At 42.9% G+C, this 13675-nt stretch overlaps 1 long non-coding RNA gene across 1 annotated transcript in view; it reads right to left on the bottom strand.

The window, feature by feature from the left end:
* LOC309813962 overlaps positions 1-13675 on the bottom strand; it is an 80151-nt gene that overhangs the window by 4928 nt on the left and 61548 nt on the right. The window contains exon 2 of the long non-coding RNA XR_014295565.1: positions 1010-1193. This is a non-coding gene — a long non-coding RNA (uncharacterized lncRNA). The remainder of the gene's footprint in view (positions 1-1009; positions 1194-13675) is intronic.

Raw genomic sequence — 13675 nt, 5'->3', positions numbered from 1 at the left:
TCAGTTTGGATTGAAGCTGTTCCAATTTCAACTTTGGGAAAACAGGTTGTCAATATCTACAAGCATAAATCTATCACTGAAGCATTTATCCACAATATGTCTCACATATTTAAATTAACATACTGTAAAATGTACAGTTTTGAGGTGTACAGTTCTATGAGTTTTAACACATATATAGATTTGTGTAACTATTAGTATAATCACTGCACAGAATCATCCCATCACCCCGCCCAAAACTCCCTCCTGCCATCCCTGTGTAGTCACACCTTCCTCCACCCCTAATAACTGATAACCACTGATCAGCTCCCCATCACTACAGTTGTGTGCTTTCAAGAGTGTCGTATAGGGGGCTTCCCTGGTGGCGCAGTGGTTGAGAGTCCGCCTGCCAATGCAGGGGACACGGGTTCGAGCCCTGGTCTGGGAAGATCCCACATGCTGCGGAGCAACTGGGCCCATGAGCCACAACTACTGAGCCTGCGCTCCGCAACAAGAGGCCGCGACAGTGAGAGGCCCACGTACAGCGATGAAGAGTGACCCCCACTCGCCGCAACTAGAGAAAGCCCTCGCACAGAAACAAAGACCCAACACAGCCAAAAAATAAATAAATTTAAAAAATAAAAAAAAAGAATGTCGTATAAATGGAATCATACAGTACGTAACCTTTTGAGAATGGCTTCTTTCACTCAGCACGATGCCTCTGAGATGCACCCAAGTTGCTATAACATCAACAGTTGACTCCCTCTTATGGCTGAGTGGTACTCCACTGCATGGATGTACCAGAGTCTGTTCATCCATTCACCTGTTGAAGGATATTTGGCTTCTTTCCAGTTTAGAATTATTCTGAATAGAGCTGCTCTAAACATTCACACACAGATTGTTGTATGAACATAAGCTTTTCTTACTCTAGGATAAATATCCAAGAGTGGATTGCTGGGTGATATAAGCATATGCTTAACTTTATAAGAAAGCCACACTATTCTCCAGCGTTGTAGCCAGTTTTGATATTTACCAGCATGCCATTTCATAGAGTACGCAGATTCTGTCACAGTCCTCATGAGGGCTGTTTGCTCCTCCAATTCCACTCTTGGCCCTTCTCTACTCTTCTCCAGGCTTCAGAAGACTGACATGCATGGGCTATATCAGCAGGTTCCCTTGTCCTCTTGCTTCCAGTTGGGTTTGGCTTGTGGGAGGGACTGTGAAGAGAAAAAGGACGTCTGAGGATTGACTTGCTGCCCCCTCCCTGCTGGCTGCACAGTGGCCGCATCCCCCAGCACGTCAACTCCTTGTGTCCAGCCACGTGCCTTCACTCTCCTCACTCCCGAAGGGCTGCTCTTGGTCCCCATGGGTCACTGCACTGTCTCCATTTAGTCATACATTTGGTATCTTACTTAAAATCTTTCCAAAATCACTATGAGACAAGAAGACAGATGAAGAAACTGAGGCACGAGGATAACTTGTCCCAGGTCACATAGCAGGGAAATAGCAAAGCCAAGACTAGAACCCAAGTCTTCTGACTCTTAAGCCCATGCTCTTCCCAATTAAGTCTGATTTCACCCCATTTGTCTCAATGCTCTTATTACATAGTTCTATAAGTAATTCATTGCACATGCTGGAAAACTTAAATTATGACCCAGTTCTTCTGAGTAGGTTGTCTGGATTAGCATAGTTTCCCTTATTCCTGCTTATTTGATTTTGTTCCTTAATTCTTTTTCTTTTTTTTTTTTTCGGTACACAGGCCTCTCACTGTCACGGCCTCTCATTGCGGAGCCCAGGCTCCGGATGCGCAGGCTCAGTGGCCATGGCTCCGGGCCCAGCCGCTCCGTGGCATGTGGGATCCTCCCACATGAATATCCTCCCACGAATCCGCATCTCCTGCATCGGCAGGCGGACTCTCAAGCACTGCACCACCAGGGAAGCCCTGTTTCTTAATTCTTAATAGTCATGATATCTTTCATATCAATTCTAAGTTTCATAAAAATGATCAACATTCCTAAATAAAACATGGAAAGGCTAAAAACACATTTTTATTCTTAAGTGAACACTGCATAATGCTAATAAGCTCTGTATTCATTATTTGAATGAATTATTGATTAATTAATAATTTCTTTTAAACTTTAAATATTTTAAAATAATCTTCTACTGACATAATTACCATTGGTGAAACTCAAAGCAACTGATTTTGTTTAAAAAAACAACAACAACCAACGCCTATATTGGGCTAGCCTTTCCACCTTAGGAAGCAGCATGAATACAGGTGCCATGGACAACTGTACATGTGAACATACACCTATTTTTCTTTGCAAAGAATTACTGACTTCACTTAAACCCTTTCCCGAAGGTCCCACTGCTAGTCAACAGACGAGCTAGTTCTCTTGATTTTCAGGTCAAGAGTCTGCTTGCTAAGTGAGTATAATTTTAATTGGGGCCTGCAGATCACCAGGGGTCCCAAGATGCATTCTTAGGGGTCTGCTAGGTTGCTCTAACTTGGGGTGACTAATGTGTCCAAGAAAGAGGTTTTCCAAGCTGTAGGAGTTTCAATGCTAATACTGGGAAAGTCCTGGGCAAACTAGGATGAACTAGTCACTCTGACTAGATAGCATGTGTCTGAATTCAATTATAAGAAGGTCACCCTTCTTATAATTGAACCCAGTATATGCATTAACATATAGATAATACACACACACACACACATATATACTCATATTATTATTGGAATTCAAGCAAACAACATCATCTATAGCTTCAACTGGCTTCCTTACTGCCCTCCTTCCCCCTCACCCACAACCCTACCGGAGTCAGAAGTAGCAGCCTGAGCTGGGGACATCCTCCTCCATCTGCTTTTCCTCATCTGCCCCATCATGCTATCTACCACCTACCCTTGAATTCTGAATCTTTATTATATCTGGACTTACGCTGGGTTGCTGGGCTTATGTTGTCCCTCTCCAAACTGACTATCAGTTCCTTAAATATGAATGTTGGTTTGTCTATATTTTGTTTACCCCACAAGACCTAGGATGAGGATCAATTCACAACTGGTGTCAGTAAGTACACTGTGGCTCTTAGTGGGCTCATGAGTCCTACCAGGGGAGTCACCACTACCTCTATCATCCTTGTCACCTCCACCCAGGGGATTTAGCTCTAAACTTGATGCCAACTCGTTCTCTAATTAAAAAAAAAAAAAATTACTCAGGTTTTCTGACAAGGCCTCCCCAAGCACATGGAGCTACAGAGTCCTTGGTCCAACGGTTCTCAAACCGTGTACCTCAGAGCCCCAGGGTTCACTGCAGTATCTCAAGAGCTGAGCAGACATGAAAGCTCAGTGGAGAGCCCAAAGAGAGTTTCTAAGTTTCCTCACCTTTCCTTTAAGCCAGGCAGCTCTTCTCTGTTTTGTTTATTGAGGTTTCAGGTTAAGACTTCACTGGTTGAAAACAACTGCTCTAGCCCAATCTTATCATTGTACATAGGAGAGAACTAAGACAGGGGAGGGAACTGGCTGCTGAAAACTCACAGTGGAATTCTACACATGAGAAGAATAAAATAATAATCTCCTCCAGCTGGAATAGTTTCCAAGTTTCTATGTGACCTAAGCCTCACTTTCTATTAAAACCACAGCCCCCAAGGTCCTCTGCGTATCACAGAGTCTACAGTTAGGCTGATTTGGCAGCATTATTAATAACATCACTTCACAAGTGTAATTTAATAGTCATCAATAGTGACTTGCTGAGAAACTCAATGTGTGGGCCCATGTCACTCTCTTCACGAGAGTGGGCTTAGGTGTCTCTTCCTTACAAGTAATCATCCTGTCATTAAGTCTGTGTATAGCCACACTTGTCAGCAGTAATCACTGCAACATTTATAACCGGCATGACGCAGAAGAGATATTTTGGGGAAAATGGACACATTCAAGACTTTACAAAAATAGAACGATCTCTAGCATTTGCATTTGTCATTTTGTGCATGTGGTTTCTATTTTCATCGACGTTGCTTTCTTTCTCATTTATTCTTTTTGGCTTTTCCATTGCATACAAATTTATAATACTGTTTTTCCATTTCACAGTCCTACATGGGGATTCACTGAAAACATAAAATTAAACCAGCAGAAGAGAAGGAGATTATTTGGGGAGCTATAAGGCAGGGAATATAGAAAATCTTCCAGCACAATGGACTTTCTCTTGAGAAAAACTGCCATTAATATAACCATGAAAACCTATCTTCCAGACCTAAATACTTATAATGGAAAGAGACAAACAGACAAAGAAACAGAGAGAGACACATACTGAGAAAGAGATCACAAAGGGAAAAGTTCAGAAATAATGGAGAAAAGTTGGTTAGCAAAAGGCCTCTCTCTCTGAGTCTTAGAGTTCATTAAAATGGGGAAAAAAAAAAAAAAAAGCTCTTACATGAGTCATTCTCAAACTCTTTTGGTCTCAATACATCTTTACTTATATTACATAAATACATCTTAAAAATTATCAAAGACCCCCAAAACCAAATGTTTATCAGAGCTCTATCTTTCACTATTTACCATATTTGAAATTAAAATTGAGACATTAAAGGATATTTACTAATTTATTTTAAAATTACAAAAAGACCTCATTACATGTTAACATTCATAGCATATTTCTATGAATAAAAAAGCTGTGTGTATTGGAAAGCTGTCAAGCTCAGGTCGGCAGACATGTTTTCCAAAATTCTAGAAGTGTTTGCATGGACGCTCAAATTTGTCATTAGCAACAAATGCTGTCAGTTGTTTTTCTCGAAGTGACAAGCTCACTTCATTCATGTTAGAGAAAATGTCTGCCAAATGCCCTCGACTCAATAACCATCGTTTGTCTGTCAGTTGTTCTTTCAAGTAAAAATGGCGTTCGGGGAAAAAAGCAGTTAATTCTGCTCACGGCTCGAAGGGCCGTTAGTTTGCAACAGAAGTATTTCATGTGTGTTTCTTTCTCTTCACACAGAATAATATTCAAGGGCCAAAATTCAATGAAATTAATGATTTTACTGCTTCATCAAGAACATTCCTAAGTGAAACTGGCATTTTTTTCTTAATACTGTAAATGCGTGGGTGAGGAATACAATGGCAGCTCAAACAATCTGATGCTGCTGTCTTGATTCATTCTAAAGTAGCAGTAGTTTCAGTCCCATTATTTTTGCATCGTCAATGCAAATGTCAGTGGAAAAGGCATATCCCATCTTAGTATTACCGTGAAAATACTTTTGACCTCTCAGAACCCCTGAAAGGATCTCAGGGACCTCCAGGGGGCTACTAACCAAATCTTGATGACCACTGTCTCAAATCATTTCCTTCTTCCCTCTGACTGTGAACAAAGCAGGTGGAGGCTTGGAGCCAAATACTAATGGGCAACCACGGATAAATACAGCAAGCCTCCTCTCCCCACAGACCCCAGCTGCTTCCCTGGTGGCCTCATCTCTCAGTGGTACACCCTCATTTCTCCCTGCTCTTCCTAGTTGACTTGACTCTGTCATTTGCAAACAAAAATTTCCAATCAAGCAGAGCATTCAGGAAGCTAAACCTGGAGCCCTGGGTCTGATTCCATGTTTAGACCTTATGAATTTTCCGCTGCCTGCTTAATCTGTTATCTAGACCTATCATCTATTAGCATTAATTAACTGATTAGTATTCAAACACTCATTCTCATTATCTCCTTCTTTTTCTTATAAGTATTCTGCAATGTGTTCATGTATTTCTTAGATTGAACCATTTCATACTGCCATTCATGGTGGGTCAAAAATGGCTGAATACCATCAATTTCATGCAGTTCGACCTAATAATGGTCCAACTGTTTTCTTTTCCATTACTAGAAAGAACCAAAATACATCAACTGAAAGAAAATGGACTGATTCCAAGCAGTTGGTGGACATTTACTCAAATAAGAGGGAAAGCCAGTGTGGTAAAGATCACATGACCTAAAATGTGTCTCAGTTAAAACCAATAGAGCAATTTGGATCATACTAGCTTGGTTCAAATATTGAGCTGCTGTGTGTTTCCATGACTCAGTGTTATTGAGGGAAACAGATTTTGTTACTGAACTTGGGTCCACTCACAGCTGGCTGTGGTGAAGGAAAGTGCAGCATTTATTGCAGGAGCCAAACAAGAAGTGCTGGCAGCAGTCAGCTCAAAAGACCCGAACTCATTTCTCCGACTGGCTGCTGGTGAGGTAACAGGGTGGTGTCACAGGAATTAACATCACCAATCCTCAGGCTCCAGCTGGTCTGCGGGCTACATGCTCAGAGTCATCTTACAGTTCAGTTAGCTTCTTCCATTGGGTGAGGGTTTAAGTATCTACAAAACAACACAGGAATGTGCACCATCTATATCCTTCACCGTGGAACTAAAGACTCTGCCCTATGGCTGATTACTGTTAAAACTCTTACCAGGGCCTCCCTGGTGGCGCAGTGGTTGAGAGTCCGCCTGCCGATGCAGGGGATGCGGGTTCGTGCCCCGGTCTGGGAGGATCCCATATGCCGCGGAGCGGCTGGGCCCGTGAGCCATGGCCGCTGGGCCTGCGCATCCGGAGCCTGTGCTCCGCAACGGGAGAGGCCACAACAGTGAGAGGCCCACATACCGCAAAAAAAAAAAAAAAAAAAAAAAAAAAAAAAAAAACTCTTACCAGTTTTCCTGGCCCAACTTCTATTTTTTGTCACTACATGGTCACATCCTTTATATCATTCATTTTGAGCCAGCCTTTTGCGACTCAGGGGAAGCCTGGGAGATGAAAACTTTTCTACGGTAAGAGGCAGGTAGAGGACGTGGAGGGAGGGGGTCTGTGCTGTGAAGGCCCCACAGGTCCTGCTCGGTTATACGCTCCCTCTGATGAGGTCCTTCCATGTGACTATCCAGCCTCTCTCCACACATCACCCTCCTTGCTCCTTCTCTGGAAACTCTGACCAACAGGGCATGTGTGGCCTGGCCTCTACCTTTCTTTTCTCCTAACATGACATTTCTGGTCTCCTCCTGTGTGTTATACAGGGGCAGGCTCCTAGGTAGGAGGGGTGTGGGCTGTCTTGATACAGCATTGTCTTCAGGTAGAAACGTTTACAGTATTCTGGGGTTCACAGTAAAGATTCCATACATCTAACAGTGCTTTCTGATTCCTCAATGGCCTGCTTGCCACTTGGCAGGAAAAGGTAGATTATTTTTTCAATTCTTTAAACACCAGCATGGTGTTGTTCATAGTTGTTTACCCAGTCCAGAGCATACTGCCTAGCACACAGAGCCTTTCAGAAAGTATTTGTTGAATAAGTGAATGTTTGCAAATATAGAGCTTCTTAAGAATTAGACTCTGGCTTATCTATGCATGAAGACCATGCAAAAAAGTTTACATTTTATGTTAAGGGAGTGGGAAACCACTGGAGGTGTTAGGCAGGATGGTGCAGGATCAGATTCCTGTTTAAAATGTTAAGTAAATAATCATGAAGGCAAATGGGAGTTTGTTTCTAGTGGAGATCCAGACAAGGACAGGTGGTGAGAGGAGGAGAGACGGTGTCACATGGGTCTGTTTCCACCTCATTACTTTCATGGTCTTTTTTCCAGAGGTGAAACGGGGAGATCTGCATCCTGCTTGATCTCTGTGGGTGGATATTGTTACTTCCATGACATACCTCACAGTACCTAGCTATCTGTCCTTGATACAACCAGGCCTCTCTGGGGCTTATCATGACGATGTCAATATTTTTCCCAGTGTGAAAATAAGATTGGCCATGAAATTTTATTGATGAGTTTAGGCTATCTGCTTCTCAGAGATAAAAAGCCTTCCACATATTATATGACTGGCAATTTAGACACTCTTTCGTAGCCCTTGTAGTCTACTGATACTGGTGTCAACTGGGGACACACCATAGATTTGTCTTTGCTTCTGTCTCTGAACTGCTCTGTAAGTTCAGACACATGGAACGTCCTAGAAATGGCAAGGGGCCCACAGGACCTTTTTTAAGGTTTTAAGGATAACTTTACTACTTGCCAACTAGAGAATGGGTCTCTTTTCTTTGAAAAGTCACCATCTTTAGTAAAAGCCACAGCATCTACAGCAGAGAAGGAGACAGAGAACGTCAGCCTAGTCGACTATCTTAGCTGAATGAATCTTGACCATTTGTAGGGTAACAGATATCAGAGGAAGCCCTTCGTCACAGACAAACTGCAAGGGAAACTTGAAGTTGGAATTAAAGCCAATAGGAACCATGAGTAAATGAAAATAGGTCTGACATTTTCACAAAGTCATGAGGCTGTGTGTTATAAAGTAAAACGTGAACAGGAAACATAATAGCTTTTGACACTGTTTTTTCCCAAAGTCCCCAACACTTTGCCCTTGGATTCCTGCTGAGAATTGGCGGTGTTCAGATCATCCCCACCAGAGAACGCCCTGAACTAAGGCCACCCCAGCCTTCCAATCTCTGGCACAGCAGGGCTGAGTCCTCTCCTTTACTGTGGCCATATTCTCCCAAGAAATGTTAGCTTACAACTTCAGCTGTATGGCTTTTTGCGTGGATAAGCCATGGAATCTAATTCTTTTTTTTTTTTTTTGCGGTACGCGGGCCTCTCACTGCTGTGGCCTCTCCCATTGCGGAGCACAGGCTCTGGACGCACAGGCTCAGCGGCCATGGCTCACGGGCCCAGCCGCTCCGCGGCATGTGGGATCTTCCCGGACCAGGCACGAACCCGTGTCCCCTGCATCAGCAGGTGGACTCTCAACCACTGCACCACCAGGGAAGCCCGGAATCTAATTCTTAAGAAGCTAAATATTTGCAAACATTCATTCACTCGACAAATATTTACTGAATAGCTGCTGTGTGCCAAACATTATGCTATGGACTAGGTAAACAGATATGAACAAAATAGAAACAGCCTGTGACTAAGGCACAAGTTTGCTGAGGGGTCTCTTCTAACCCAGTGTTCAAGTAACCCAACAAGGCTATAATCAGATAAACCAGGGGCAGGTTATCAACCTTTACATTTTCAGTGAACAATGTAGACAAGCTGGGGTTGCAAGCCTCCTGAGGAGTTTTGATCTTTAAGCATAACATTAGAAATCACTAGTGAGTGCATTTTATCCCTTTCTTGGTCAAGGGTAACTACCTTGGTTCTAGGCATGGTTCCAGGTATCCCCAAGATACACAGATCAGCAGCAAATTATCCCTATGCGATGGCATTTCTGGAATTACTATTATTTTCCTTATACAAAGAGATTGATTCAGCCGGTATATTCCTGTTCCTTTCCCCTTTTCTTCTTCCTGGAATGCAAACACAATCTCTGGAGTAAAACAGCCATTCTAGGATCCTGAAGATGGAGTCCACACTAAAAAAGGCTGAAGAGAAAGACATAATAAGTCCAGGTTCCCATGACATCTCTGAGACTCTTCCAGATTTGTTAAATGAGAAAAATGGACACTCTTTCTTGAGGTGTTGTTCCTGCAGGTGAAAACAATCCTCAAGGAAACAAAGAGATGAATCAACATTTATTAACATTTCTTCTTTGCTACATGAGTGTGACAACTCTTCTCCGCCCAAGCACCCTATGACGTCGAGTGTATATATCCACTTAATAGACGTAGAAATAGAAGTTCCAAAAGATAAATAAGTTACTCTCACGTCTGGTAAATGGCAAAGCCAGAGTTAACTCTCTCTAAAGCCTTGAGACATACTTTTACACTGGGGTAAAGTAGGGACAGATGCAAGTTTTGACAAGTCTGAAAGCTATACAATTTCAAGGCCCCTCTTGAAGACAAATTAGAGGATATTATGATTAGAATATTGTTAAGATCCTCCCAGGGCCTTGGGAGGGGGGGTCCGCGAAAATGAAGGGCACTTATCTTTACAGGAAATCAGCCTCTATTTTAACCTCTATTGTCAAGAATAATCATTTTCTAGTGTCTGCATCCCTCCTACATGAAAAATTAATATAGCAAAGTACCAGAGAACAAGATTTCAGGCATGTTCTGGGAATCTCAAAGCTATTTTTATTTTCTCCTGGCTGCTATGGGCTTTCAGGCAAACAAATGGAAGAGGATGCTAAAGAAGAGGCTGGCTCTTTGGCCGAGGTTTTTTAAAACCCATCTCAGAAGTGAAGAGTGAGACACATTTGCCAACTGCCATAGAAACAACAGAGAGGAAAAAATGACAGATGAAAGCTAGGGACAGCCAGTTCTGAAAATGCTATTTTCCACTGTGAAAATATGGTCAGAGAGACCATGTGTTCAGGAAGCCGCCAAGCTGGAGCAACAGGAAAAAGAGGGCAGTGGTGTTCTTAAAAGAGATGTTGAGAAAGGATGTTCACAGCCTTGCACCTCAGGTCTTCCATCTGCTCCAGCAGGAAGAATGTCTGCACCCTGGGTTACCATGCAAAGGTCTGGGGCTTCCCGAGCAGTCATGGGAGCCAGTCTCTAAATCTAGCCTGGCTTCACTTGACAAATGCCTCACCGGTCTCCCGCCTCCTGAGTTCTGATGACCCATTTACCTGCATCCTGTTTGATAAAGGTTCACAACGCCTTAGAGTTTGTAACTCATTTATGGTGGAACTTGACCTGATTACATTTGGCAGCAATGCCTGATGTAAGCTGAGTTAAAACGATTCACAGTCTTTAAATTTTTCTTATTTGGTATGAACAGTTATACACTTCACTGCAGAGAAATTAACACACTTGATTATGAAGTCCTGCCCAGACATGCTGGGGGATTTTACGTATTCAGTGGATTGTGCATTATGTTACCTCCCAAAAATAAGAAAAATTCTCAAGTCTGAAACACGTCTGGTCCCAGAAGTTTTTAATATACTATTGTGGAACTGATCTTTGCTTTGCCTGGGCATCCTTTCGCAGATCTCCAAGTACATTCCACTGGACACTTTTTCAACAAAACCCAGATACTCTTGAGTTCCCTAGCAACTGGGGATTGGATGCCACCAGCCCTTGGCTGAATCATATCTTGAACTCAGCATTAAGCCTTGTTCATGAAGTCCGTTCTCACTGACTTGAAAGTCAGGAGAGGGTCTCAATGTCCTGACTCTATTGCTTACTTTGGGAAAATCAACTTAATAGTTTAAGCCTCCAATATCTCTCCTTACACTGCATCCCATTCCATCTCTTTATACTGAACAGGAAGAAATCAAGGCTCAGAAAAGTTAATCAAGTTCTTATACTACTGTCCCAACATGATTCTAAGACACAATGTTGTAAGCAACTTGAGACAAGAAACAGACTCCGGCACCTTCTATTCAAAACAAGCGGCATAATTTGCAGAGACCCATGTAAGTAAGGTTCACAGCCCCTTGTCCAAAATGTATTCAGAATTTCAAAATGGCAACATCAGAGCATTAAACCAAACACAGGATCATTTAAGTGTGAGGTCCTGCTTGACTGTACAAGTCGCATGCCCATGAAGCCAGCACTGCATCTCTATTTCCGCAGCACCTAGTACAGCATGACTTGATGAAGTATGGCTTTAATTGAATGCCATCAACAACAAAGAATGGGAGGTAATGCCAAGCAATAACATCCACAAAACGTGAGAGAGCTGACTTCACAATATTCCTCCCCACTTTAGTACTATCCATTAAACAGTCTGCTTCACTTGCTTTTTTATGCCTTGAAGCAACACTTCTGTAGCAGGCATATTGCCCAGGAGATGGCAACACGGCTAAAAACCTATGTGTGCTCAAAGCAACTGATTATCCTCAAAGCTGTTCCCCTCTTTCTATGCACCAAGTTGTAACCCCTTTCAGAATCTATCACCCACCCCTTTCTCAAAACACTTTCTTTTGGTCGCGTTGCAGATGGGATGCATGTCCATTTGTCATGGTGAGTTTATAGATATCCAACTTCACTTCCAGTGAATATTCAACTTTTTCCAGCACGGCTAACTCATGACCAGAAAAGCAAGCGAAGCAGCCAGTAAGGCCAGAATCTACATAATCATGTCTAATCGGTAGATAAGGTTGGTCTCATTACGGCTGAGCCAGTGATGTTCAAATATCTGTACAAATGAAAAGGAAGTATGTGGAATATGAAACAACACACAATTCAAAAATCTCCTTTGTAACTGTGGGGTGGCTGTGGGGTTCTTTTCCCCCCAGTGTTCTCAACAACTATGATTTGTGTTTATGTGTGAAGGATTCCATGTACACAAAGTAAAGATGCATGGAGCTGAGTCAGGGACTTGTCTGGTGTCCCTATTTTGTCACCTGGTAAAACTCGAAGGACAAAAATATCCGGGGGACCTTCATGATCAACTGTGCCAGCTTCCTCATGTCAGAGAGGGAGAATCTGAAGCTCCGAGAGGCTTCTTCCTGCAGTTCTATCTGCACCAGAAATGGAATCAGATTCCCATCTCTCCCCACTCTCCTGAAGCTCACAAAGTGGCCAAGGGCTTGGCTTCTACCATACTGGTCTAGAGTCCATGTCAAAGTCAGGTTGAGATGTCAAGGAAGCTGTTGAAAGCACATCAGGCACCATAATATTTTGACTCCTGCAGTGTCCACAAAATAAGTGTCTAAGGAGGGTAAATGGTAACTGTCATAAGCTCAAGCCAGTTACTGAATCAGTAAATAGCACCAAACACTGGCTAAACACTTAGCACTCTGCCGGGCACGGAGGGAGTTAACAACAACAAAACATGAGGTAATAATATAGCAATCCCCCTCATGAAAGGAGCAAACAACCAATGTGGGAGATCAGAGTGAGTTCCCACTGGATCCTAAGCTCCTGTGGGGCATGTACCATCTGTGTGAATAAATCCCAGAACCTTGATGCTGTTTTTGAGGCACAGCACAGTACAAACTAGGAACTGGAAAAGTTTTGTGTAAAGGGCCAGATAGTAAATATTTTCGGCTGTGTGGGCCAAACAATCTCCATGGCAACCTCTCCGTTTTGTCACTGCAGCAATGAAAGCAGCCACAGACAATCGGTAAATGAACAGGCATAGCTGTGGTCCAATAAAGTATGTACAAAAACAGACGGTCGCATGATTTGGACTGCAGGCTGGAATATACGGACCTTTGGTATAGACTATGCATCTCAACTTGGTGCCCGATTATCACCTGGGGGGGCTTGTTAAATACAGACCCTACATCGTTAACAAGTTTGTAGGTGGTACTGGTGCTGCAGGCGCTCTACCCTGCTGGCCTCAGCTTATACCCAATTTCCCCTCACTTTCTGTGATGGTCCACACTGGCCCAGTCAGTTCCTCCTTCCTGTCATGTTTCCTCCTGCCCCAGGGCCTTTGTGCATGCCGTATGTTGGGGCTGGCTTGCTCTCCCTCCTTTTCCTTAATCTACTCACTTAAGTCTCATCTCAGGATGCCTTCTTGAGAAAAGATGCTCCAGATCAGGTCAAGGACACCCCTTTCCCATTCTCACTGCTCCAAATACCTCTCCATCAGAGTGATTATCACAGTTATAATTTTACATTTGCTTGTCTCATTCCTGATCAATATCTACCGCCTCCACTGGAATGGCAGCTGCTTGAGAGGAGACAATATGCCAGTTTTGCTGATCATTTTACATTGTGTCCCTGGCACAGTTTCTCAATCATGAAGGTTACTACTCCATAAACACTGAATAAATAAATGAAGCAACGGAATAATCAATCCCTATTGTCCAGCCTGACCCATAGTATTCAGATAGACTCTCAGTAAAGATTATTAGGTAACTTTTAGAAGGTTGCA

This window comes from Mesoplodon mirus, assembly GCF_964341445.2.
Source record: "Mesoplodon mirus genome assembly, chromosome: 12".
Lineage (NCBI taxonomy): Eukaryota > Metazoa > Chordata > Mammalia > Artiodactyla > Ziphiidae > Mesoplodon > Mesoplodon mirus.
This window is presented reverse-complemented; position numbering and strand designations above follow the sequence as displayed.